This window comes from Ammospiza caudacuta, chromosome 8, assembly GCF_027887145.1.
Source record: "Ammospiza caudacuta isolate bAmmCau1 chromosome 8, bAmmCau1.pri, whole genome shotgun sequence".
Lineage (NCBI taxonomy): Eukaryota > Metazoa > Chordata > Aves > Passeriformes > Passerellidae > Ammospiza > Ammospiza caudacuta.
In genome coordinates, this window is record NC_080600.1 from 13,179,398 (window position 1) to 13,205,499 (window position 26,102).

General features: G+C 38.7%; 1 protein-coding gene across 3 annotated transcripts in view; it reads left to right on the forward strand.

The window, feature by feature from the left end:
- GULP1 (GULP PTB domain containing engulfment adaptor 1) overlaps positions 1–26,102 on the forward strand; it is a 165,067-nt gene that overhangs the window by 29,813 nt on the left and 109,152 nt on the right. For all 3 annotated transcript variants that reach the window (XM_058809193.1, XM_058809192.1, XM_058809194.1), the window contains one exon: positions 11,155–11,208. The gene's annotated coding sequence lies outside the window, so the exon portion shown is untranslated. The remainder of the gene's footprint in view (positions 1–11,154; positions 11,209–26,102) is intronic.

The window sequence follows — 26,102 nt, forward strand, 5'->3', positions numbered from 1 at the left end:
TGACTACTTACCAGTAATATGTCACGGCACCCTGTTTCATGTAGCTATCTAATTAAACTAGATTATTAAGAAATAAGATTATTCTACATGGACATTTATTATTAGATGGCAAACCTGGCATGTACATGCTAATACACATATGTTTCTTGTATAACTGATACCTGTCAGTCTTCTGTTTCCAAAATGTACGATTTGCACCATGAATTCTAAACCCAGCCTCAGACTCATAAAAGACTGACACGCTTTAGTGAAAAGTTTGCAGTCTTAGTCTTCTTTTCCCAAGGTTGAATCTAATAGGATGAAGGATGTCTTAGGAGCAAATGTTATTTTTTTGAAACTAGAATCCATTTACAAAATATTTTTATCTGAATTTATTCTCATATTAGTCTGTTTTGTCTTTTAAATTCTCAGATTTCATAAATAAAACAATGACATAGTCTTTATTTTTAAATCTCCATAGATAGAAATGTAATCACTATAAAAGTACATGTGACATCATTTGTTTGTGTATTTCATTTGAAGCCAGATAAAAGTACATGTGACATCATTTGTTTGTGTATTTCATTTGAAGCCAGATAAGAAAATTATGTAGCCCTAATAAAAAAGAGAGGTGGTATTGTGTGGGTAAAGTGAATCACTTTCAAGTGCTGATGGATGAGGCTGTTGATGAAGTGCATCATGTGTAGCCTGTGTCAGCCAAGGTGATCAGTTAAAATGGAGTAGAAAGCTGCTTCTTCTGGGGACTCTGTCACAACAGAGGCCTTTTGGGGATGCTTTGTCTGATTCATATGCTTTTTGTGTCCAGGTGTCTTTGCTGACCACTGATCCACTGATATATTTCAGGATTTTCTCATCTGTGATACTTTTGGCTTGAGTCTTAAATTTATTTCAAATGCCACTCCTGGAAGAATCTGGGGTACTTCAAACAGAAGTGCAATATAAGAATGAACAGTCACCATCTAAGCCCTTGACCTCCAGAATTCAGAGCCAAGTCATGTTTTGATGACTTAAGGATATTGTACTTTATTATGTAGCATTTTTCTTACCATTCCTGGAGGATATCCTGAGTTTTTATAACTTAATGGCTTATGAAGAATTCCTAAATAAGACTTTCTCCCCCTTCCCATTTTGGAGTTGTGTTTCCTCTGAAGCATTGTTAGACTTGATTAGGATCTAGGAAATTTTTGAGTAATGAGTCAGAAAAATAAACAAAATCTGAGCAAGCAAAAGGTGGGGAATGGAAAAGACTTCTGGTTTAGATGAGTTTAAATCCTTCCAGCTCTAAATTAGAGGTATAGTTTCCCTCTCCTGCATGCACACCTTTTCCTTCCTTTTTCCATGTCCCTTTCCTCCTCTTGCCGTTGTACTCTCAGAAAACCCTAGGAGAAAAGTTGTGTTGTGCATTACTGGGATTACTTTATGGGTTATGGCCTATCTGTGGGATATATGTGCTTCTCTAAAAGGCCCTGAAGGGAAAGCTTTCAACTGTAACAAATCTGTCCTGTAAAGGAAGCAAAGCAGTAAATATGCGTATAGTTGTAAACACTAGTAATTCCACAGCAGTCCCTTATGTACCTCTTAGTCAGAAAATTATCTTTGTTGTGGTTCTCTGTGCTTTTCAGTTTGGGATTTCAGGTTTTTTGACATTGAAATGAGCCATGATTAGAAGGTATGAAGAAATGGACCATAAAATAGATGTTTAGTGAAAGATAAGTAAAAGCATACTTGATAGGATTAGTGGAATATGTTTGAGATGTGTTATATTGCTGGCATACCCGTGACTGCTTAACCACTGAAATAATCTGTTGCTATTTAATCCAAATAAATTTCATTTGCTAGGTCGTCTGGAAGTTACTGAATAAGTTACTTAGTTGCTTAGCCAAATGGCAGAGGGGGAAAAAAAAAAGTCAAACTACTGAGGAAATATGCCTTGACAGTCAAGAAAATAATAAAATGCTAAGGATTTCAGTTCTGAAGGAAATAAGTGGTTGGCTGGAAATAATTGCTTGAATATTTTGAATTCATTATGGTGAATTTTGCCAGATGCTTTTGAAGAATATTTGTGTGTTATTTGCTGTTGTGTTTCTTATGCTTGCTGCAAGGCATGTGTACTTCTGGCTAATTTGATCCTGTTTGTTTATGGTCTAAATACTTCTTTTCCCCCCAGACAGCAGTATTCAATTGTGTATTATTTCAGCTGCTATTTGGGAAACGTGACACAAATATAAGTCCCAGACAGTGTTTGTCTAAGGTAGAATCAAGTGTATTTCTTCTTAGCTGACAAACTTGGTGAAATCTTGACATATCTTGACAGGCTTCTGATATTTGTGTTTCACGATATATCAAGGAACATTTTACGTGGTAAGATCTTCAGAGACATGTTGCAGCTCAGATAAATTTGTAGCATGTCTGGAGAAAGCAACTTATTAACTGTACTCTGAGCTTCTGACACCCTGGAAGTGTGAAGGGTGAGGAGAGTGTTTTCTGCTTGCTCCTATCTTGTCACTTATCTGGAAACATGTCAATTATTTGAGTCTGCCCTGGCATGTGGATATTAGGAAAACTGGTGTACATGGCAAAGAACTGGCTAGTGTGAGGGCTGAAATGTGGGAAATTGCTTTGTGATTGATGGTCATTTTATGGTTATTAGTTCTGTTTTGTGTTCATGCAGGAATCCTGCTCATGTCTATGTGACTTCTCAGGGTGTCAAGATGTTCACCCTGCAGTTGTGGAAGTAATTTACAGTCAAATGATGCTCCTGAGGTGTTGGTTGAAGCACTTCTGCATATGCTGCCATCCTTTTCCTTTCTAGTGCACCATTGTGTGGGTACTGGCTCAGGTGTTTTTGGTATGGGAACTGATCAAGTATGACCAGGAAGTGGGAAGAGTAAGTTAATTTAGACATGTTCAGTCTGACTGTGGAGCAACAGAGCAAAATGCAGTACAGATGCTTTTCCTAATGGGTGTAAAACCCAGGCACTGGTTTTTCATACATAGGTTTCCGCAGTGCTTGCAGTGCAGTTCTTTGCTGACCCAACCAGAACACATTTATCCACATGGACATTGTCTCTATCTGGCCTTCACTCCACTTTTGTGCTCTTCAAGGCACCCCACTTTAATAAGCGAGGATGAATAGTGCTGTTGTGCAGAAAAGCAGGAACGTTGTTGTTACTGTGTCCAGTTTATTTACCTTTGTTATGAATTCAGGTTCCTACATGGTGTGTATTAGGAAGTTTTCTCTTTTTTTCCTGCTGAGCTCTATCAGAACAAAACAAACAGAAAAGCTTTTTACTTTGTTCTCACCTCTCTTCAAAAATGAGCAATGTATTGACTTTTGAATGTGCCAGAGCTCAGCTTATCTTTTAACTAATAACAGAAAAGAAACAGAAGTTGCAGCAAACAGTGTGGAGTCTTGTCTAGTAGCTGTTCTCCCCTGCTCACCCCATTTAAAATATGCTGTTGCTAAAGATAGAATTTTGCCTTTGAATCTCCACTTTTGTAAGGTTTATCATAGCGTGGAACGACCTGCCAGAACTTAATTGCCTTTTGGCACATCTTTTTTCAGTTAATGGTGTTGCTGGTGCTGGAAGAGAGGAGGATTCAGGTGTTCAAGGGACTGATCTTGAAAAAGAAGGCAGACCTGTTAAACTGGACTTTTTGAGCTGGTCTTGAGTGGAATTGGGCTGCAGCAAAGTAGTCCCATTTTTCCTTTTGCCTCTCTCCCTGGCAATGATTTTGGAACGTGTTGGAGTCCTCCAATAAAATTTTCACGCATTTCACAAACTCTGATGAATTGTTAGAAAAGAGAGATTGATGTTACTGTCCCTGTAGGAGACATGAAGTTGACTGGAGTATGATGTGGTTGAAACAGTGAATTCTCACTCATCACTCAAATCTGCTGAGTTTTAGTGACAGTTACCTGTAATAAAGCCTCTGATAAAAAGCTGATTTTGTTTCTTGGTCATGAAAATTAATCCATTAATCTCTATCATAATGGATGTAACCTTTCCAGCACTTTATTTTGGAGTGGCCTTATAGGTTCACAACATTGTGAAGTTTATTTTGAATTATTTATCATACTCATGCAGTTCAGTCATCTGTTTTTTATCTTCTATTTTTATCACATTTTAGCACTTTGTGTTTTCTTTTAACTTTTGCTTTAGCCCTCTTCACTCTGTTTTTTCAGTAGACAGTCTTTTACTCAGTTGTGCTTCAGCAGAATTGGCGTGTCACACCCAATATATGTGCAGTATACTTAAAGTTCCTTGGTTTTCCCATGTTTCTTTAGTGTTCCAGATTTTTTGGCAGTGGCCTATCAATCAAATAGCTTACCTGTTTTTCTATGGAATTCTCAGTTTGCTGTAGGTGGCCTCTATGCATTCCATATGCTCCCAGGTTTTGCAGCCAATTTTTCTTCTTACAAATATTCCTTCAGAAATCTGCACAGCTTTAAAGCTGCATAGTTTGGTTGTGTTCAGATGTCATTTCAATATTCTTGGTTCAGCAATGTTCTGAATGACCTCTTCCTCTATCTGCACAAGGTTCAGACTTGCCACATCTTTTGTATTTATTTTTTGTAGGTTTTATGGCTTGGCATGCTTTGGTGCTTTCAAATGAAACCAAAAACTAAAGGAGGAAATCTTGTGTGCTGCCTCTGTCTGTTCTCCCCTTGCAAGCAGCATTGTAGTAATGTCCATCTGGAGGCTTTGAAGGTTGCTCTTATTATATGAAAGAATTTTAGGATGTTGTTGTTCACTGGGTTACTTCATCAGCTGTGCTTGTTTGATTTGTACCTTTTCTATACTGCAATTCTGCTGCTTTTTATTGGTTTTTTTTGTTAATTTTGTCCATGCTTGCAAGGTTTTTTTTTTTATGATTCATTTCAATTAGATAAAATTGTAAAACATTGAATTTGGCTTTCATGTATTTTTCAGTTAGCTGTTTTAGCTGCCTTTTTTTTAATATATTCTCCATTATTCCTTTTATACCTCTAATTCTCTGCCACATTTTTGAAACTGAATGTGCATGTCCATCTGCATCTGCCAGTTCGTTCACAGAAGTTAGTGATAACCTAATTGATGAAATCAAGACTTGGGAGTCTGAAAAAATACCTCCACATTTGTTCTTTGTGCCTGATCCCCATCTGGAATTGCTCAGGAGGAAACAAGGAATAGGTGTGACTCAAACAATGAGGATGCAATTTCCATCTCTACAGTGTTTCACAAACACTCTCTTCCTCTGACCACTGTGGTTCTCCACATACTCAGATTTCCATTTCTCATGTGCATGATAGGTGATAAAGATGTACCAAGACCTCCTGGGTTTAAATATGAGCTGGTGTTCTCTTCTGGATGAAAAGATGAGTCCTGTGCAAAATGGTTTTCCCTTCATCTGCTGCATTGCAGTGATGTCATGGATGGGACATTTTTAGCCCTTGCGATTTTTTTTTTTTTAATACTTAATATGTTTTACAAAGGAGGTTTTTCCTATTATTGTTCTCTTCTGTGATGAGAAATACAAATGTTCTGAAGACAACACTGTATAATTTTAGCTGAAATACACTGCTAATCTAAACACCAAACAGGACACTAAGATGTGAAGTGATAATATCTCAAGTTTCAGCCAGTCTTTTTGGGGATTTGCGATAACTATTACGGACAAGATGCTTAAAATATGTTTTCCTCCATTTTTTCAAGTAAGAAAACCACCATCCAACCAAAAAAAAACCCCAAATATGTCTTTTCTGTCGTAGCAGTAATCATAGTTGTGGGGAAGGTTTTCAGTTATAAAACTGTTTGCTTTATATGCAGTATGAGTGAATGGAATACATTAACCCTGACATCCTGGACTTTGAAATAATAGTGTCATCAGTGTCCTGCTTCTTTTCCAGTCCAAAAATGCACATTGAATGTGGTGATGTCTGTGAAAGGAGAATATATGGGGTTGTACAGAACTCTGGACTAAAAAATCAAAGAATATGATGGAAGTTTTCTTTGTGGTGAAACAAGGATTAAAAGCACCTCCTGGCTCAAACTGCACAAGTTAACAAATGAGATGTTTTTGTGATACAAAGTGGGACATTTGTGGCAGAGAAGTGAAGGTTTTTCCTTTGAGCTTCATGCACCTGCATCTGTTTAGTCCATTCATTATATTGTTGACACAGCTTTAATTTATATTTATTGCTTGAAAATAGAAGATATTCTTAAGTCTCTCTGCATATTACATCCTACATGAACACTAAATTTTGTGTTTGGGCTCTGGATAACTTTTATCAGTGTGCCTAGCTGAATTGTGTATTACAGTCAAAAATTTATGTGAAATGTCTGTTCTTACTTACATTTGAATATTTCTACTTGATATTGTCTGAATACTTCATCACTGAGATCCTGGTTACTTAAAAAAATATTTCTTAGTTATAGTAAGTAGTCTGTTTTACTTGTTGCATTTGTGAACTTCAGTAACAAATATTCAGTTCCCAAAAAGAAGCCTTGGTTTTCACAAACCCAGAATTTTCAGTCCTAATCTATATAGTCCAGGTGTAATAGAAATATCATTCTATGCTGCCTAGCAAGTATGTCACTAGGTCCAGTCTCAATCAGTAGACTAACAGTTCTTGAGGTGATTGTGATTCATTTAGAGGAGGTGCTTTTGTTAAGATAAATCTGAGTAGTTGGTAGCTTTGTAAGGGAGGATGGCTGTACATGGGGTGTGTCTAATGAAGATTTTGATTTGTAAAGTAGTAAAGCCAATGTAATTTCAATTTTTGTGTTGTTTCTTGAATTGGTTGTAGGAGAATATATATAGTTAGACTATACAAGTCTTCTGCTGAGATTACTATCTGTAAGTCACTGTAAGATTTTTTCAGTGGTGCATGTGGTGCTTCTTTTTATAATCTTATGTTCAGTTCTATTTGTTGAACCCTGACACTCAATGCAGCATTATCATATGGTTACCAACACACTCCTTAACAGGAGTAAAAAAGTGGGGAAATATAAATATGTATATAATGACAACTTTTGTGACTCTATGAAAAGTCTTCTAAATGAAGAAAAGTGTCCAGTCCCAATACCTGTGGTTATGAACTTGCACTCCAGGGTGCAGAGAGAACTGAACACATCAGCTTGTGGCTTAAGCAAACCAGGAGCAGCTCCACTCCAGAAATGCTGTGGGTTTACCTCCAGAGCCATGTCAGCATGTTTCACTCCTGAGGCAATTCAGGAGTGTGAGGGTGTTGGAGGCATGGAGGTAACCAGTGTGAGGTTTCAGAGGTCATGTGGGTCTCAGGGCATCATTCCCAATGGGGTGTTGAAAGGCAACCCATGGAAATATCCAGTTTCCATGCTGTGCCCATACACTGCTGCCTCTCTGCTTATTCCATGTATAATTCTGTTTGGCTGTCTCTACATCCATTAGATTCTGACCACGTTCATGTACTTCTTACAGCTTCTTGACAGTTGTTACTGCTAGAGTTTTATTAGATTTTCTAGTGCTTGTGTCATTGCATATCTGATGTGTTGTAAGATATCTGGAGTAACTTAGTCATAAGTTATTTGAAGAAGCATGTTCAGAGGGGCCTTTAGGTTAATTTTCATATCAGCTAGGTTGTAATTTTAATGAAGAAAAAGGGTTTTGCCTGTATGTTAGGCTGAGGAAAACTGTGGCTTGATATAAAATTTCTGTCTGTGTTGCCTGGTTTGTTTTGGGCTGCTGCTGTGTGAGAATTAGCCTAAAGATTTGATGTGGCTTCTCTGTGGGGTGGCAAATTTTTCTAAAAAAATGTGTTCATGTATAAGTCAGTGTGCTCCCACACATAAACACAAATTGTGCCTTTCTATCCTTGCGTAGGACAGAAAGACAGAATTTCTTCCTTGAAAACCTATTGCCCTCTCCAGACCCTGAAACGGAACTTAACCAGTCAAACATAATTCTGGGGAATGTGATTCCCAACCTCACCCTGTTTTTCCGTATTAATAGTGGTCAAGGTGCTGTAGGAAGATTTTTGCTGATGTTAGAAATATCTGCCCCTCGCTCTTGGCTGTGATTTGAACCAAGTGCTGACTCTCATACCTGAAATCAAGGGCAGCCTGCTTTGATCATGAAGTACTCCACATTTTATAGCTCTTTAGGAAATAACGCCTGAGGGCTTGCACACGTTTCCTTGGCAGGTTGTTTCTGTAGTTTCTGCCAGGTTTTACTGCACCTGCAGCAAATCAGTTTGAGTGTAGCTGAGTTTAAGCCTCTCAGTAGAGACAGGAAAATGCTTGATGATCATTTCAGATTGGGAGCCTCAATTCTCTTATGTTGGGTTGCCACACTGGCTGAATGTAAAATAAGGACAACACTATTTTTGAAACACACTCAAGTTTGTGGACCATCAAGTGCTCTGGTGAGAGCTGCCAGAGAACTGTTTCTTGTGGGTGTCCTCTGGACAGGCTGCATTTTGAGGGATTGGTGGCAAATAATGCACCAGGCTTTGCGAAGGACCATGAGACAAGATGTTCATTTGGTGACCTGCTTGTGTTTTGTGTGTTGAACAAGGTAATAGCCTACAGAAAAAGGGTCATTGCATAATCACACAGTGTCGTTATGGTTGCATGTAAGAGAATCCCAATTATCATATAGACAACGTTTTGCCATTTTACAACAGAGGACTTTCAGAAAATCAAACTACTTTTCTTCTCCTGGATTGTGCTGGTGCCCAGGCTTGTCTTTTTTCAACTGAAGCACCCACTTCTTGCTGTGTCCTCTGTTCCTTTAGGAAGAGGCAAATTCACTGTATTATAGGGGAATTCCTTCCTTCTTCCTGTTGTGCAATCCCTGCAGATTTCTCTCATATTTGATTAACAGCATGGCTTCTGACACAGGAAATATTGGTAAATCCAGGATTTTTAAGAACTTTACAGAAGCTGATCATGCTTGGAACACTTCATGTGTTCTTGTTCATAGTTTAGATTGTTATTGTTAATATAGTTGAAGGAATTGACAGTCATAGATATAATTGCTTTTGGAAAGCTGGGGTTTGACAACACTATTGCAGAATCATTGTTTTTTGATCATCTGTTTATTGTTCAGAGACCATGACTAATTAGCTTATAAAAAAGTCATTGAGCTAATATCTTAGAGAGAAACCTGTGATGTCAGATTTGATCTCCTAATTGCTCTTATAATTGGCATTTATTGGAGCTCTTTCACAAGTCAGGGCAACAGACCTCATTTGTTTTATGTAGAATCTTGTAAAAACAATTGAACTGGCAGCTGATTACAGTTTTCTATTCAGCAAGCAATTTTGGAAGACTCTGGGCTAGACAGTTGTCTGATTTGCCTAGGTTGTAAAAGTTAAATGTAAAGAGAGATGAATTTTCAGCATATGGCTCTGTGTTAGCAATTACATGCATTAGTGGTTTAGCTGGTGTATTGTGTCTGCTTTATAAATGTTTATATTGCAGCATTCTGCTAATAGATATTGATTACAGGCAGTGTTTGGAGGCCCAGTGTATGGCAGTGGCCATTAATTATGGCTCTGTAATGATCCATCTACTTGTGTTTGCCAGCATATCCAGTTATAACCCATGCTTGTGGCAACATCAACTATTCTGTTGTTCCCTAATAATTTAACACAAGGTCATTGTCAGCTGGGATGTAAATATTTAACATTTCATATTGAGCACATTTGAGTTTTAGAACTCTTTAAGCATAAGTGAGCTTGGAAATTAAGTTATGCTGATGTTTACATGAAGCTTGTCTTATTAATGCTGAAATGATTTGGAATGTTTTTTGATTGCCTAACTATGTGTATAAAGGAAATATGCAGTCTCTTTGTCTGCTCTGAAACTATGGAGAGCTCTGTGGTGAAAGCAAACTTTGAAATGTCACACTCCTGTCAAGAAAAAATAATTCATTGACCCTTGTCCATAAAAATTGGTGGGAAAATTCACACTTCTGACCAGTCTCTGGATCTCATGTCTCAAAAGTGTGAAGAATGTGATGTTTGAATTCAGCTGTGATGGGTGTTTTGACACCAAAATATTTTACTTTTGCCATATGGCTTCTCTCAATTCTGTACTTCTTTCTCAGTTGCACATCAGCTCTGAACAGCATGGGGTTTGTGGAATCATCCCTTCAAGCTGCAGACACAAAAATGAGCTTTTTTTCCACGTATTTGTCAGTTAGAGACAGTCGTCTAGAATGGTTAACATGAATTTTTTGTAATTGTAACAATGAATGTCTAATATCAATGAAAAGAATAAATGAAATATTTCTGGTGGCATTCATCCTGAAACCAAAGCATGATTAGCAAGCAATTAACTGTCACTGTTATGCCTTTGCCTGACTTTACTGGCTGGATCCCAGGAATACTGACTTTTCCTAGTGGTGAAAAAGATCAAGGGCTTCTCCTGGATGTTGAGTTCAGCTGGCAGAGAACAAATTGTCCTTTCCTGTGACAAGTGTGAAAAGTGACCTGTGGACCTTATCCTAGGCACATAAACCCATAGAGCAAGGACTGCTGAGCTTTTCTGTGCCCACAGAGCTGTGGTGAACACATCACTTTTTGCACTGGAAAGCTTTTAATTTCTCTGGGGTGTGTTGTTACTTTTTTTTTAACATGGACCTCTTCAGGCCACTGAAAATTATTTTCTGTTTTATTTGTCTACATTTGATAACTTAAGAGGAATATATATGCCTATGAAAACTCACGTTTTAATGTGTAATATTTGGGGAAAAGTGCATTTGCTAAGAGTATTGAACACTGTGCTGTTCGTATACACAAAGCCTCTGTACTAGACATGGTAAAATTGCCCAAAGAAGGCACTTAAGTGATTTGTCATAAGATCTCATAAGAGCCTTGGAAATTCTTGGGACAGTTGTAGTGTATATGTGTCCCAGAGAACACATGTCCCCAAAATTCTTGTATTTGTTCAACCCTTGGGAGTTAATTAGTCTTTGGCACTGGCAATTTTTTCTTCTGTGTGTTTAAAAAGGTTCACTTGTACCTCAAATAATCTCTTGGTTCAAGTTTGACAAATTATTAGGCCAGGTAAACTTGATGTCCAAAGTATTAGCAATATATGCAAGTATGGATTGAAGATTTAAAAATAATTTTATGAGTTGCTGAGAGTTTAATCTAATGATTGTGATTTCTGAATTTTCTGACAGATAACATCGAGGTGAGATGCAAGACAAGTGGAGTGGAGGGAACCACTAGATCAGGTTCAGTAATAACCTTTTCTGCTTTACTGTATATCTACATTTGATCAGATAAATGTGCTTACTAACACAAACAGCTAATCCCTTATATTGATCTGATGTGAATAGATTTAATTTCTTTGTTGTTGAAACAGAAATATTCCAATAGGAGGTTTTAGTGTGCTGTTTACACAGGGGAAAATCTGTAAACACCCATGGTCTTTTTGCTGTCTGAATGTTTCTGTTGTTACTGTAGGGCACATAAAACCATAATAATTGTGGAATGGTGAAAGCTAATCCTTATCCTGGATGATTGCAGTTAAAATCTTTCTTTCCAGCACATATTTACGTCAACTTTTATTATGAATTCATGGTTCCTTGATGTGCATTTTCTTGACCATTATTTATCTCACTGGCACAGGCTGATTATTTTATCTGTTGCTTTACTTTTATTTCAGTGCCAGACTGGGTTAGATCACAGAGCATGCAGATGTAGTTGTCAGTGCTTTGGGTTATGTGACTTCAGAGTAAGATTGTCATCACTGCTTTGAGAGAACATAAATCTGCTTTTTTAACTGGGTCAGTTTCTTGGGGAAGTGTAGTAATTAAAAATGACACTTGTGACCTTCTGTTGAATTTGTTCTGTTGATTTCATTTCCATTGAAGTTGTTGCATTCTGGTACAAGGAACCAGTGTCACTGGCTAGGTCAGATGGATTTTGAAATTAATAGGACTGTGGTTAGGATTTGCTGTAGGATTTTGGTGGCTGGCATAAATTGCAGGCTCTGTTCTGGGGAGCTGGGAAGGGAGAATCCCTTCTAGAACTTGACAAGCAAATTTGTGTGCTGAAGATATACAAGTAGCTAGGTAGGGATTTGCTCCTGATGAAGTCTTAGCAAGACTTACCATAAAACTGTGATATTTTTATTACCTGACGTCCTTACAAACATTTTTATATTTTTTCTCTCTCAAGATGAAGCAGAATTTAAATCTGCATGGCTTATGTTAGAAGAATATAATTGCATTTTTGATTCAAGGTATGTGATGAAATAAAGGAGTGTGGGGCAAGAGGACCATGTACTCAATTACTGTGTCCTGAGCAGAAGTAAACAGTGTGGACTGTGCTCTCAAGAGTGGGGAATAAAACTGTGTAACAAGTGATGATGGTCTGGCACCTGTAAAGCATCACAGCTGAAGTTTCTTGATTAAAATATTTCTGAGAAATAAATCAGAAATAGCTAGATATTCTGATACTCTAAATATGAGCTTTGGGCTCTTAGCTCAATGAAAATGTTATAGAAAGAGGTTGCTGAAGGTTTTTGAGTTATTTTGGACTCATTTGGGGTTTTAGTGGTTTTTTTTTTTTCTTTTTCCTTTTTTGGGGCTTGTTTTTAACATAGATAAACCTTGTCTATAAAGAGGTGGTGTTTCAAGGCAGAATTTTTTGTCTCCAGCCCTTGCCCTGCTGTTCCCAGGCACCAGATTATGTTGGCCTATGGCATAAATAGGGAGACATGATAAAGAGCCCAGAAATATGAGTTCTGCAGAATCAGCTGTATATTGAAAGTCTTCTGAACTTGAGATCAGGCTCCTAAAGATAGATTTCAGCTGTGATTGTTGGAGACAGAGAAATATAAATGGGCTCTTTCTGCTGGTGCTTGTCACATGGGACAGTCACTCTTTGTGTAAGAGTCTGTGTGAGCTTCACTTACTTGCCTTTTTTTCTGGCTTTTGCCTCTCTGCTTAAGAATAAAGCTTCAAATTTTAGTACTTGCACTGTGAAAATTGTTAGATATATTTAGTTACAGTGAGCACTCTTCCAGGGCCTTATTTATTGGGACAGAATGAATAGAAAGCTGTTGTTTATATCTATATTCCCTGATTACTCTTACTAGCATGCCAACTATCTAATGAAAAACTGCCTTGTGAACTGTTGGTTTATTTATTTATTTCGTGAACAAAGCCTGGTGTGCTCTTATGGTTCCATAGGGGTAGGCAAATATATTGTAAGTGGCATTAATCAGAGCTCCAGCTCTGTCTTGTCTTTAACCCCACCTGTGGGAATAATGCAGGACTTTGTTGTCTTCCCCACTTCCCATCTGTCTTTATTATTAATTTGCGCAGTAATAGTGGATGCTTATTAGGTTGAAATTGGAAAGGAAGAAATCCAGTACTTAAGTTTATAAAAAGGCAAGCTCTGTGACTAATATTTTTTTCTTTTATAAAGCGGTGCTTGCATTTATCCAGAGTGAGAGAAAAAACAGTGGAGCCTGTATGGAATGAAAAAGGAAGTTTCCAGTCCCTTCTACACATCCAAATGTTCTCACCATAAGAGAAGCCTTCACTGTAACAGATCTAATTTTGCCTGAGTTATATTTATCCATTGGGTTGTCTAGTTGTGCTAAAGCATCTTTAAGGACAAGGTGGTAAACCTCTGACTAGCTTCAAGTATGGCAGCTGTTGATGATTTTTGAGTTGTACTAAAGTTTGGCGTAGGCAGTATTCCTTGGCACAAGGAGGATGAGTGTTGATAAACCTGTGTTTAGAACCTAAATGTTCCTTTCAATGTCATGTATGGATGCCCTTCCTTTTGATTTAGAGGCAATTTAGTTTAGTGTTCACAAAGAAAAACCACAAATTAGTAACAGTGTGCTGAAGTCATTAGCTGACAGCCTCAATTAGCATAGCAAACAAAATGCGGAATAAATACAGGAAGAGTAAGACTGACTTAGCCTTGAATTTTCTGCTGTGTCCATATTACTGTGCTACAAGGCTTCATTCAGTAGACCTGACAGACAACTGGAGACTTACAATGTTAAAGAATAAATTCCATTTTAATCCCTTTTGGGGAAAAAAAAGCCACCAACTTTTGGAACTGAGATAGTAATTAGGCTGAAGCAGTGTAGATTAGCCCCACTTAATGTGGAATTTAATTACCTGAAAGCAATTAAATTAACATGGAGTCTGTTGAGCTTGGGGAAGGGTTTGAGTATAGGGATTTTTGGCAAAAATGTTAATGCTGTCTCTGGGCTATAACTTGGTAACTTTACATAACTTCCTTTTGCAGTTTGTCATCCATTCAAAGGCAACTTGTTTTCTTTAGTGAAATAGGTCGTCTTGGTAGGAAAAAAAGTCAAAACTGGCTGGATTGAACTTTGGTTCCTAGTTAGCAACAACCAGGCAGATAAAATAACATCCCCTCCTTTATTACATTTGAGAATTCCAGCCCTTTGCTTCCCTCATCTTGTTTACTTCCTCTTTACTACCTCTGGGAATTGCCAATAACTGCAGCACAGCTACCAGGGAAGCAGTTTGTCTGGGATTAAGGAAGAGGTTGAGTCATTTTTCCTCTGAATTCTGTCAAGATTCACAAGATGCACAGGGCATCCACCTGTTGTGGGGAGGGGAAAGCTCTTTGTGGTGTCCTGATCAATTTTTCACCATGGTTAAAGGAGGAAAGACACAAAGGCACACAGGTGTCAGGAAGGCACTGGGCAAAACAAGTCCTCTTTGTATGAGAGGTGCTGAATTTTTCATTTGAAGAAAGGATAGGAATGAAGGAATCCAGGATTTAGTGGTCTGGTGCTACCATCCTTTGTGCGGTGGAGAAGAGGACGTTGTTGGTCACAGAGTGGCCCTAGTTGTAGACAAGGTGAAGGTTTGGTGTCAATCTGGCGTTTCTTGGGAGAAAGGGCCAGTCCAATGCTGCCTGTTTGCCCTGGCTGCAGCTTTTTGGAGAGAGGCTGCTGCTTGGAGAGAGGTTGTCTCAGAGCAGCTGCACAGGAGTCCTTCGGTGCCTTGGGCTCCTCCTGCAAGTGCAAGCCCAGCCTTGGCAGGGGCTGCTGCTGCAGCTGCTGCAGGGCTGGTAGAGCATGGGGTATCCCTCTCATTTATCACTGAGCAGGGGAGGCTGATGGGCCATGCTAGGACGCATGATTTCTGATTTTTCAAGCTGATTTCATGTCCACTGCCTGACTTTGAGAAAAGAAATTGGTGCTGAAAACGCCTTGCTTTGGTGGGTATTAGGAGGGATCGTGCCATCACTTCCTCCTTCAAGAAACCCAAACCCACAGTGCTGCTTTAGTTGCTTTTTGCTATTTGACTGTGAAGTAGAGGACATTGCATTTTTTGTGGCAGCTTTAGTTTCCAAGTGTGTTGTGTCAGGGTCTTGAGAATCTTTTAAACTTGTGACTTGTGTTTTCTGCTGGCACAGTAGTTTTAAATGTGACAGTAAAGAGTAGTAACATTTTAAGTTGGAAATGCCTTTGGAATGTGGTTTGGGCATATATTTTTCAAAGGAGTAACACAAGTTCAGATTTGTGTTTCCAGTGGTAGACCATTTTGAAAGACTGCTCAGTTTATGGATAATATTTCCAAGTTTTTCCTGCTAGGTTTTCACTAAGCAGGTTAATGGTGTGTATTACTCAGACAGATTGCAGAGAAAGTGCAAAGAGACCCAAAGAGATCTGGTCATCCTTAACTTACTGTGAAACTGTTTGCGTGCTGGTGGCTGCATGAGTGAAGTTGGGATTTAAAGGGAAGGAGAGAAGAACTGAGCCCAGCTGGCTGTGCCTTTCCTCAGAAGGTGACTGCACTCTTGTACACAGACCATGAACGAGAAGTGGCGGTTGTAATCTTCCTCCTTAGCCTCTTACATGTCCAGTCAGGAAAGGCAAAGGCTATTCTATAAGTCAAATTCTGACCTGGATTTGAACAATGGGCTGATAGTCCTGACCTCTTTCTTCTCCCTTTTTCTTGGAGGGGAAGGAGCTAGAACCCTTGGGATCCATCTGTTTCAATGCCTGTTGACTGCAAAAACCTGCTGTGTTGGTGGCTTTGCAGTGTGCTGTGCTCACAGGACACTGTGGGTGAAGGCTTAACCTGGCACACCCTTCTGCAGAGTCTTTAGGGCAAAACAGGCAGGCAAAGGCTGCCTTTGGAGGGATTTGGGGTTTGTTTTGCCATTGCTGATAAATCTGTTCTGCAGTGTGTTCGTTGTGCTGCGAATGCAAGAGTGGATGTTTTGATTTGAAAGGGAATCTTGTTTATAATTCTTCAGTATAAACAAAGTGTGGGGAGGAAGCCTTACTGGAAAGCACAAGAGCCTTCCTAGACCATCTTCTGGTTCAGCAAGCAGTACCTCTCCTGGTGTTTTGCATCAGTGACAATGTATGTGTATATGTATTGTTAGAAGGGCTTCCAAAGGGCCCTTGCTGCATGTGGGTGTGTTTGTGGTTCTGTCATGCAAACCATGGGATATTCCAGCTCTGCCCTCCTCCAGTTTAAGTTCCCAGCCTGCCTCTCTGTGCCCCTGTGAGCTGCTGGCTGGTGCAGGGAGTGAGGCTGGAAAATGATAGAGCTGTCTTCTCACCTCACTTTCCTCATAAATGGCATCAAATGCTAATTGCTGTTCATTCTGCTCTTCAGCAGGAGCAGAGTGATATACAGCTAGGGTTTGCTTTTCCCCAGGGTGCCGTGGGTGTGACTGATGGATCAGAGCCAGAAGAATTTGGCAAAGTAGCCGACTGTAAAGGGAATAATCTTTTTCCTGATGATGGATGGCACTTAGAAAGCAGCTGAGCCTAAAAGCCATTTCTCATGCTAAGGCTCTGCAATGTGCAGGTCAGCCATTGAGCGAATGCAAGCCTTCAAAATGAGAGCTAATAGCTTGGCAGGTTATGCCTGACAAGCGGCAAGTGATTTGCTTTTAGTTCTTTAGTGTGTGGGGTTTAGTAGGTTTTTTTTTTTGTGGCTTGTAACATTTAGTAATTCTAATATTTTTCTATTAGATGATCATCTGTTTCTAAGTTCAGAAATATTTTAAAGAAAACATAGTTAATATGGAAGCACATTTTCATACTCAAATACAGTACTTTTCTATAATATTTAAAAAATTATTTCTATTTAACTGCTGCACCTGCAGCAGGTTAAGAATATAGGATAAAAAAATACATTTCAGCCCAGCAGTTGTTAAAATACTGGACCCTCACTTTACTGTGGAGCAAATTGACAGCTACCTGGGACAGAGAATCATGTGTTGCTCCCAAATAAATGGTCAGGGAGTTGTGGAGGGGAGATTTGAGAGGAAAATCCATAATGGAGTGCAGGTAGATTCATAGAGCATAACAGTAGGAAAAGACAGTTGTCTAATTTGACATGCAACATTCATAGCTCTTGGAGAGCTGATGTTGTCATATTTACTGCTGACTTGGTAAAAGAAGAATGACATAACTTCTATATGGAAAGTCTAATAATCATAAAGTGTCTACATGTGCAACAAAGTCCCAAACAATTGTAAAATGTGGATTTCTCTCCTAGGAGATAGGCCTGTGAGACTCAGTATGTGTTGCTTTTTGAATACAGGCAGTTCTAATCTTTGAACTGCGTGTCAAGTGCTGCGCTTTTCTCTTTGAAGCTTCAAGTTTTAAGAACTGTTCTCTCTACAACCAGATAAGTGCATTATTCAAAACACAGACTTCACAAATAGGTTTTGTTAGATTGTATTCATTAAGCAGCAGCATCTTGACAATAAGTACTTTCAGTGTGTCTGAAACTCCTTGTGTTTAGCAATTCTCATCTGTGATGCTTGAATTGATTTTTTTAATCACCAAGCTGGAGTTCTGTTTTACAGGAATGTATTGACACAGTAATTATAAATGCAAAGTTTTCATCTTTATTGTAATAAAAGTTTTATTATCCAGTATTTGAAAGAAATGTTTTCCACAACAGACAGATTCATATCTTGATACACATGTGCACTCTGTGCAGTTTTCCCAAGAAGGTTTCAGCTTAGTAGTGGCTTAATAAAGTATTCAGGTGAAGTAGGACTCTCATTTAGACTTCCAGAGCAGCCAGAAAGGTGAATTGTAGCATGAACTTCCCTCACAGTTTGAATTCAATGGAACTGAATAAGGTTCTTAACTTGTTGCACATTAGTTCAGTACAGGGTGGGAATCTGCTTCAAATGCCTTCTTCTATTTTATAAAGTTAATTATAGAGTGTAGGAGTTAAATACTTCTATGATCCTTGGAAGAAGGGTTTGTTTAGATCTTACTTTGAATTTGCAAATACATTCCTGCTTCTTTTGATGCTCTATATCTCAATGTTATGAGAGACAACTAAAACTCTGTTGCAAGGTGTTGGTATCCTCTTGTAATAGTGATCTGATCAAATCCTGTGTAAGACTAGGCTGTTTGCATCCAGAAGGGGTTTCTCCCATCTCAAATAGTTGTGGAGTAACTAAATAAGCAATTTTTTGGGGGAGATCAGAAAGAGAATGTGGATATGAAATTGTTTTGTACCTGTGGTGGGAGGTTATCAACTCTAAACTTGATTAATGGGAAATAAATTGTGGAACAAACAGTAGATTGCTTGCAACATGGATGTCAGATTCATGTAGCAATAATGTGTATATTAGTGTTTTATATGCAAAATATTGTGTTCTCTCTTAAAATTTAAAAAGTAGAGATCTAAAATGTTCAGGGTGATGCTTTTGCTAAAATTTATCCATCCGGTTTAGGTTGGACCTTTGGCAAAATCTTTCTTCTTTCTTTCTGTGTCTGAAAGAAAGACATAGTTGCACTTTTACATTTTAAGCAAGAGCTGGAGCAACAGATGGATGATGGAATATGCATTTTCTGCTTGACTTAAGTTTACAAGACTGTTTAGAATTGCTCTCTGATTTTTGAAGAGGTAACAAACCCAGTGCATGGAAAGAGGAATATGGAGTGTTCCTGCTGCATTGTCATAACTCTACCTCTTGGTAGACTGATGCTCCAGACTTTGTGCCAAAATTGTGATATATTTTTCGATCAAGCAGTTAACAAAACATTTTATTACCCCATGAAGCAATGGAGTGACATAAGGCATGCAGTTTGCTAGTGCACGTGGCATTGCCATGCTATTGTTTAGTGTGCTTTGGTTTATGAATACTTCCTTGTTTTTATAAACTCAGGGGTTGCTGGCTACTGCTATCTTCCAAGTGGTGACTTAGCCAAAAATTACCTAAGGATTATGAAAATAACTTTCGTTTTGCCTTTATTTGTACCTGATGCTTTCTGCAGATGTTTCTGTTGTTTCCGATATTAGATCTGACTCAAGTAAGAAGCATGAATTGTTTGGGAGTTGCAATGAATATTGTTTGGAAATACTCCTTAGTCATTTTCTGTGGTGTCTTGGTATGGCTGGCATCTTTCCTGGCTATGATTGTGTGTCCACATTCAGAATGTGACAGCCCCAAGCTGCTGTTCCTGCAAGTTCTATGAGGTTTTTTTCATGGTGCCAGTTTTTTTAACCAGTCTTCATTGTGACTCTTCCTGGACAGTTATGAGGAAAGAATAGGATGGCTTTTAACAAATTTCTTTTTTGAGACTTTAAAAAGTTGCCTTGCTTACAAAGAGTGAGTGATTGGTTGCCCCTTGCCTCTTGTGCAAGAGGGGCATTTGTCTTGCTGTGCAATGTCTGGCAAAAACATACTGAAAACATACTGACATGTAACAGAAAAGGGCAATAGTGCTTTGTCCAGTATTTTTCTTAACAGGAATACTCCTTTCTTTCTATTTCTGTGGAAAAAAAAAAAAAAAAAAAGTTGATCTCTGACAAGCTTTAAATGTGTCCTGGGTAGCCAAGGTGTAAATTTGGGCAAGACAAGGTAACAGGAGACTGCTGCTGCACAGCATGGACCCTGATCAACCACTCACAGTGATGCCTCAAGCAGTTTTGGGAAGGATGGCATTTAAAAAGATAGCTCATTTGGTTTTCCTTCCAAGTGAATAAAGAATACTTAGGAGCTGAAAAAATTGGTATCTTCCTAATAACTATGCTAACTTTGTGTCTTTATTGTATTGCTGATGTGTTTTCTGGGACTTGGCCACACCTGGAGGAGACACCACTTAGTACTTTATTTCTTCTCCATATTGTAGGTCTCTGCTCATGCAGTAGTAGGAATGATAGGAACATGAACAAATCTGTTTATTTTACTGATCCTCTCTTATCAGAGTAATTGCTAAATAAGTGTTGCTGTAACTGCAGTAGTTTAAGTCACTTAAGTTTGACATCTGAGTCTTCCAAACTTCTTGTCTTCCCTTTCACAGCTCCTGGAGATAATCAAACTTAGGGAAATAAAGGATGAGCTTTTTCTTTTTATTGTGGTAAAGAGAAGGCAGAATTAAAATTTCAGGAGTACCTTATTAAACAAATTTTTTAGGCATGGCTTGTCAAGAACTTAAGTGTACAAAAAGGGCTTGCCCAACATGCACTTAGAAACCCCATGCTGCTGTATTGGGAAATACTCCTGTTAGAGGCAATTAAGAGGACACATGTAAAACAGTTCCTTTCTTTCTCAAGGATGTGTACTCACCATCATAAAAGATGCCATGCATTATGGAACTTGAAATTCCAGAGGTGGTAATAAAAAATAAAAATGGGCTGCTAATCCAGTTTGCCTCTTCTTGAATTTCTTTACAGGTTAAAGGTTCAGTCAAAATGTTTTTTTGTGTGGTTAGAGTTGCTAGAGGCTGAGTTGGAGCTGAAAATCTACAGCGTGTCAGTACCCAGTGGAACAGCTCTGTGTGGCACAAAGTTTATTTTAAGAGCCCTGTATCAAAATTCTTCAGGCTCATCAGTTGTTCTTGCCCTTGATGTACACTAAGACTTTAATAACAGCTATGGAAATACTCTTCTGAGAAACGTTGTGCTTCCAAACCTAGGAGCTTTGATCTCTTTCAAGATGTTCTGAGAAGGGACTGGGAATAGTGGAAGGAGAGGAGAAGCCAAGCAGTGCTGCTGTGGGAGTGTACTTCCATGGCTCACTAGGATTAGCACTGTCCCTGCTGTTCAAAGAAACCAGCAGCCTGAAGGCTGCAGTCACAGTATGTGTGGTTTTGTTTTGATAAAAGATACATGATCTTCTCTGGCTTGCTTGAATGAAGTTTAATAGGATCCAGCATCATCCAGGTGAATGCATCTTGGCTGCTGCTTCCATTAAAAACATTTTATGTCTAGCCTCCTAGGTGGTATGTTTCATGCTGTTTAGTTGCAAGATCTTTGTGTCCTGACAAAATAAAAAAAAAAAAATAAAAAAGGAAGTCTGTATTCCAAAATGTTCCTCTTGTTTTTTAACCAGGGAAGTGGAAGTGGTTTTCTGATAGAAAGGAATAAGGATTTTCAGCTAAGCAGAAATATACTACAGCCACTTTGTGTCTGACAGTATATTATGGCATATTTGACAATGTTGGAAGCCAAAGAATTTGACTTATCGTTAATGCACAGCTTGTTTCTCTCAAAATACAGCTTCTGTTTCTGTCAACTTTACATAAAAGGAGTTAAATGAAACAGGTGAGTTCCAGCAGATGGTACCCTGACTGTAATGGCATGCAGAAGATACCTGTTCCTGTCCCAGAAGTGTTTCTTTACCTGGTTTTTGAGCAGTTGTGTGGTTTACTGTCTTCCAGAAGATCTGGGGCTTTTTCAGACCCATAGAAATGAATGTGAGGTACTCTGATGTGTCTGGGTATGTTGGTGTCTCTCTGAATTACAGTTTTGTGGTCTTTTCAGTCACTGCTGTCTGAAATTATGGTTCTCTAAGGAGGCTGCCCTCTGTGACACCTGTGAGTCTCAGCTGGAGGTGCATCATTGTTTTGTGTTAGTGAGAGATGGGGAAGGATGGGAGAGAAAATGAGGTGAAATGGAAATAAAGTAGATTGTTTTTGCTTTCTCTCCATCCTAATGAAGTTGCATTTTAAAATACAGCCATGACCATGATGCCTGCTTACACGGTTCTGGAGAACATACAGTTGTATGACTGTAGAAAAGAGCCATAAAAATGTGCAGAAGATTGACAATTAGGGACTTAATGCTTTTCAGAAAGAGCAATTACAAATGCCTTTATTGTATAGGAAAACAGCAGGTATTGATGCTTGTGTTCATTTGCAGGGAGACACATAACAAGTATCAATCACTAAAACAGATGCTTAATAACTGGCTTTGGAGGTGAGGCATATGTTTTTGACAATGAAGATGATTCATCTTTTGGACAAGCTACCATTTGGGAAAACATTGTAGCCATCCATTGAGATGTTGAAATTGAAAATGTAAGTTTTTGCTATAGCTTTTCAAAGGTGGAAATCCTTCCTAGATGAAATTTAATGGCCTGTGACAGGTGCAGCAGGTAATTTTGGTCATGAAATTTAGAAATGCTCTGCCTTCCTAGCTTAGCATTCTGATGTGTTGTTGTCTGTTCCATCTGGAGCAGTATCTTTCACTTACACTTCAGAAAAAAAAGCAGTGATGTTGATCTAAGGGTCCAAGAGAGAAACTCCCAGAACACTTTCACTGGTCACTTATTGGCATTGCAGAAGCTTCTTCCTTCTTAGGAAATATCTTGAATAGGCAGCTTCTCTTTTATTTGTGCTTCTTGATTTTTTTTCACATAGTTCAAAACTCAGTAACTTCCTGTGGTAGTGTTTTAGAAAAGAGACATTTCTTTGGCTTTTGACAGGTGTGGATGCAGTTTGTCCTTTTTCTTGTAATAAGCTATATTAGAAACAAGATTTTGCATTTAACTTTCTGATAGTTCAACTATTAATCATTTATGTTTTTCAGGCTGTACTCAAATATTTTGATGCCTTCACCAATGCTTTGAGTTGGACTCCTAGTGTAATTCCTGTAGCATTGAATTCTTTGTATTGTGGACGCTTCTCATTTATTGTAAGGTTGACAGCTCAGCTGTAATCTTTAAAAAGGACCTAGGAGATCGAGGGGATAGAAATCTTCCCAGTTTTTTTGTGTCGTGGTTCATTTCATTCCCCACTGTGTGCATTTTGATGTAGTATCAGAGGTAGTGTTTCAATTCCTTTAGCTGAGATTTAGCAGCAGAACTGAGCACGCTGGCATGGTGGCTGTGACTTGACAGACTGCTTTCTTCCCATTTCACTTTGTTACATGCCTGCAATCCTTGTCAGGAGAGTGTGGATCACAGGTGCTAAGTGGGAGATGGGCAGCAGCTCAGGAATTGGGCACAGGAATTTTCCTTTTGAGAGGAGTTCCCAGAGACAGCAGGACTCCTGGCAAGTGCTGCAGAAAGGCACAGCTCCCATAAAGTGATGGAAGGAGCAGTGAAGAGAAAACCCCCAGAGACTCCATAAGGAAAAGAAGCAGCTAAATTAATCTACAGAGTGACAAACCTGCTGTGCCCAAAAGGATTCTCTGGCAGGGAACCAGTGGGCAGGGAAAAGGCTCCTTTTTTGGATCACTCACAGTGGATTCTCTTTTCTCAGCTGACTTACAATAACATTCTTTGATCAAACTTAGATTTTTGGGTTTAGCAACCCCTGGATTGTTTTGGTAACTTGTTGTAGGACAAATTCAGCTCCAGTCCAGGCCAGTTTGGAGTTCTAGGAGAGCATCACACAGCAGTGGACTCAAGTGTTAGAGGACTTGGACAGCCAGGTCTGTAGTTGCTGTGGAATGTACTCATGTCAAGAGTTAAAAATGTTAATAGTTGTGTGGAATCAGATTAATACTCTTTGTGCCGTCCTGTATGTGGACTCATTTTCTCCTTTATTCTTTATTGGAGAAGGTAAGAATGAAATAGCACACAGTTACTTTCTTAGTGATGTGTAAGTTAAGGACAACTTGGATCAAAGAAGATTTATTTTGTGCTTAAGGGAACTGGATGGATATTTTTCCCCTATAGCTTTTCCCAGGCACTTTTTGAATGCTTGAAAATTTGGAACATGCAAAACCATGAGCTTTTATCAGTGTCCAAGTTACAACGTCTGTGTGCTTACATATTGAATACATAGGGGGAATTGTTGCTGTAGTGCTATTGATACAGTTGCCAAACATCAGTACTGTTTAATTTGGCATATGGATTTTAATTGACTTCTGAAGGGGTTAGTGGACGTCTGTTCAACTTTACAGCACACCAATTGAAATAATTGGTTAATAGTTGGTCCTGGCTGTATGCTGGTTGTATAGTGCTAACTTTGGGAAAAAAAAATAAAAGGCATTTTTGTTCCAAGGCATATGACTTCTTTTTGTTCCTGTTAAATCACTGATGTAGAACAGGGGAAGCAGCTCTGAAGTTTTGCTAGTTAAGTACATAGTTAAATGGTGTGTTGCTTCCAGAGAAATGACAGGCAATGTAGGAACTTTCCTGAAGGAAATTGAGCACAATAATGCAAATTTAATGTAATTCCGTTGGGTAGGAAATCTGGTGAATAGCTGAATTGTGAGAGAACAGAGGTACTGTAGTGGCTGTTCAGCTCTTAATTAAAAATCAAAGCAGTCATATATTTTTTCCATTTGTATGTACCATGAAAAATGAACAATTTGTACTTGATTTGTAAAATCCATACCATGTCTTTGTAGGAGAATGCAGAGGGAAGCATGTGACATCTTAGGAGTGACTAAAAAATTTTGTGGGAATTTTGAAACAAATGGATGCTAGAAATCATTTTGATACCTATCAGTGTCCCATATTTTATGTAAGTGTAAGTTTGAACTGGACCTGTTTGAATTCAGAGGATTTGCTGATACAAAATTGAGAGGGTCATACCTGACTTAACTTCTGGAGTATTGGAGTTTATTTGATTTATTTAGTACTTGTCATTTTCAGTCAATTCAATTATCCTTCAAATGAAGCTCCAAGAATTGTATCACTCTAAAAAGATGAAGTATGTGTGCTCCAGGAAAAACTCCAAAACTTGTGTTTTTCTGGTTTGTGCAGGGAGGTTTTTGCAGAAATAGGAGAGAAACGGGCTTGCAGCAGTTTTAGAAGTTTTTTGATATGTGAGCTGGGATATCTAGAAGCCTTAGTTAGCAAATACCTTACCAAAAAGGGAAGTTTGGAAAAGAATTTATTGTAAATGCCAAGATTAGATGCTGCACTCCTGGCAGTTGTCGAGACAGAAAGCAAAAAAAATATTTAGGGAGTCTGTGTTATTGCCACGTCTTCTTTTCTCAGTTGCTGTAGCAGCCATGGGAAGGGAGCAGCAGCTGGATCACATTGGTAGTAGGAGAAAGGAGCTAACTAAAAACCCCCTTGATCTTCAAAACCCTGCTCAGAATGGCTGTACTGAAAGAGAACTTCATGTATAATACAGGAAGATTGCCTTCAGAAGCTTGCCATGCAGAACAGCTTTATGCTGTAATTCCAGCTTTTTCAGCACAATACAAGTCAATGCTTGATCTAACTGGTATCACTTAGGGAAATTGAATGTTCACAGCAACAGTTCTCCCATCTCCTTGTATTTTTGTTGGATCTCAAAGTCAATGTTTCTTGCTGTAAATCTGTTTAGTTTTGTTTATGTTTTCATGCACAGCAAATAGCCTATTTTATTGTGATTATTTGTGGTAGTGGTATAGATTTGATACACAAGAGTGTCCTTTGGGTTCTGTTCTGTTTACAAGTCTGGTTACAAAAAGCCCATTTTGATATGTGGCCACTAATTGGTAAAACTGTGAGCATCTCATCCTATAGATATACCAAATGAAAAGTGGTTTTCAAATTAAGATAACTTTTTAATGATTATCGACATGTATATGTCAATCACTTTGAGAGTTGTTAATTGGAAAAAAATTATCTCTTGGGGTGCAGTGCTTTAGAAGCAGGATTCAGATTATAATTGGCTAGAGGGAAGGGCTTCTATCATCCTCCTCCTATGCCTCAGTTACCTGTCAGGGGAGCTTAAAACCCATGGTTTTTAATGATTTCAGATGACATCCAGGGCATTTCTCACTTAGGGAAGCTGATAACCTGCAGAGGCTTTGAGCTGGTGAGAGGTTTTCATGTCTCGTTCCACCTTGCTGTGGCACATCAGAGTCTTTGCTTTGTTCACCCAACAGCCTTGCTTAGGGCTGGCTCTGTGTTAGCAGCTCTGTAGGAAGTTATCTTGGTTGTAACAGGCTTGGGTGTG